The sequence below is a fragment of the Taurulus bubalis genome, assembly GCF_910589615.1.
Source record: "Taurulus bubalis genome assembly, chromosome: 7".
NCBI classification, from domain to species: Eukaryota; Metazoa; Chordata; class Actinopteri; order Perciformes; family Cottidae; genus Taurulus; species Taurulus bubalis.
The window spans coordinates 17,146,368-17,149,020 of NC_136595.1; positions in this window are offsets into that span (position 1 = coordinate 17,146,368).

Consider the following 2,653-nt stretch of genomic DNA (forward strand, 5'->3'; position numbering starts at 1 on the left):
TGCTGTCTGTCTTTTTGATTCCCTCTCTGTCTGTGTGCAGAGAGCCTGGAGATTTGAGCTTTCAGGGCCTTACCTGAGACGCCAGGCTCTCTCTCCCCTTCTCTCATGTACCCGCAATTTCCCTGACTCTCCCCATCCCCTGCACCTCCACCAGAAACCCTTCCTCTGCCTCAGCTTCCCCAGTGAGCAGGCCAGCATGGCTCCTCCAACCGCTGTTTTGACAAGTGCTTTAGACATAATGTCACAGGGAACCCCCCCGGCCGGTCAAAATGCTAACTAACCATAACACTAATTAGTCATGGGGAGAATGGGGTTGGAAATGGTAGCTTGGTCAGTGAGTGGTGCTGATTGTGGCCATTGCGGAGGGAGACTTGGACCCCATCCTGATCGACTGAGCGAAGGAAGGCCGAAAAGAGAAAGGGAGGTAGATTGAGGTCCGGAGTGGAATTTCAGGGACTCAATAATCCGGACTCAGGGGCGTCAGGGTCAACAGCAGGGCTTTCAGGGGCTGGATAGAGTTTTGCGTGGTCCATCCCTGGTGTGTTCCCCTCCCACTTATCTCCGATACCATCAGTGTCAGCGGGGTTACGTTTCCCACAGGCGTTTAATAGTTTCATTGACCTATCAACATTTTACAAGACGAGTAAAGTCCTTTTACTTTTTACTCAGTTTCTTTTTTCCTGTGGGTGTTGACTCAGTAGGACCTTTTGGCAAAAATGTTAGAGCTGCCAAAGAAGATGGATACATTATTAACTATGCATATTGTTGATAAATGACCATTAATATATGTTAGCCCTAGAGAGTGTAAAAGTAGTATTGTCAAATATATAAAGAGAGAAATTTGGTTATGGAAGAGCTGGATAAATTCACTGCTTGTTGCACATATCATCCAGGAAAACAATAAGTACAACTATTTGCATCAAGCAAAAGTGTGCTAAATTTGTGTTTAGTGCTTCTTTCACTTAATAGTGTGGACTGTGAACGTTACCCATGAAACAATCACATTTGTCAACATAATTGAGGAAATGTAGCACTATACAAACATCATTTATTGTAGACAGATGTTTAGGGTTTACATGTAGATGTTCTAATCTCTCCTCACATGCTTTTGCCATGAACAAAAATGTGAGTCTCTCATGGGAGTTGCTGCTACGTAGGATCACAAGAGTGGTGCAAGCTGTCAGATTGCACAACTACTGCAGAGTTAGCTTTCCTGATTTTAAGCTACCACTGCCCGGCCCAGCACTTTTTTTGAGGTCATGTCTTCAACAATGCTGACGTGACTGCAGGCATCACTTCCTTTGCACTGAGAAACAATAGTTTTTTCTTTAATTTGGACCACATGAGAATGAAACTGAAGGATCAAACCTATGGCAAAGGGTCACCCCCACAGTGCCCTATTAGTTGGAAAAGGTCATTAGTGCAACAAAGAAAATCTTTAGTGTGAGCAGAAAAAACTCAAGAAGAGGCTCGGACAGTGGAGCAAAGTTACATCACTGGACAGACTTAAAATATTAGACTGCATTCTTTCTCAAAGAATGCAAGATGCCTCTGAATCCATCATTTGGTGAGAGTGTGGACCAATAAGCCGTTCCCACCCAACCAAAAGTAAATTGACTCTAAATGGGTGCGACGGTATTTGACGCCCTCCTCCTTCTCAGGGCGTCAAATACCGTCGTTTTGACAACCGATATGGACATAAGGCCCTTTAGCGTTCATATGAGACGCATTTGGTTTTCAAGTAACGATATAGTAAACCAATCAAAGGGTGGGTGGGAGGGATGGGTCAAACAAACACATACAGAACTTAAATCCAAAAGACCGCTGTTGTTTGTGTTTAGCAACATATGGCAATTATGGCAGGATGCTCAACGACCTCTCTTATTTGCGGTGACTCACACTTTCTCAAAACAGCCAATTACCTGTTTTATACTGCACCTGACTGCCTGCTGACTCATCAATCACTACTCTCTACCAGCCCCACAAGTGACTACAAAGCTGGGTGACAGTCAGCTTCTGCTACACAGGTAGACAGCTTGGTGAGTTTAATTTATTTTTTGCCAACACTGTATGAAATGTTTTATAGGATAACGTTGAGCCAATTGCCTGCTTCAACACTTGTTTTGAGTGTGATAAAATGTGTTTTAAAACACCTTACTTTGGTACATTGGTGTTGAGGCAGGTTGTTTGCCCATTGTGGGTTCTACAATCACATAATACAGCAGTGGTTGTGCCAGACACACCTGGCAGAGATACTACTGAGCGCGGAATTATGATTATGTATTATTTATAATTATAAAAAACATCATGTTATATAGCATGCACATTTGCATGCATACCCACAAATTATGGACATTGCCGAGATATACCATGAATGAGATTCCCCTGTGGGGAAATTAAGTATATTACACATACAAGTATGTTTCAACAAAAGTACTGTGTTTGTGTGGCTTCTTGTGTGTGTATGCGCTGCCTTTTTGGATTAGGGGCCCGAGGGGCACGGCCCCACCAGACGGCGCTGTTGTACAGAAGACTTCTTTTTTTTGTAACACAATAATGGCAAAATCAACTTGATCTACGTCAAACATTTTCTTGCAATGTTTCATCATATTCTGAATTAAATCAATTCTTTTGAAACATATTGCTTGGAAGA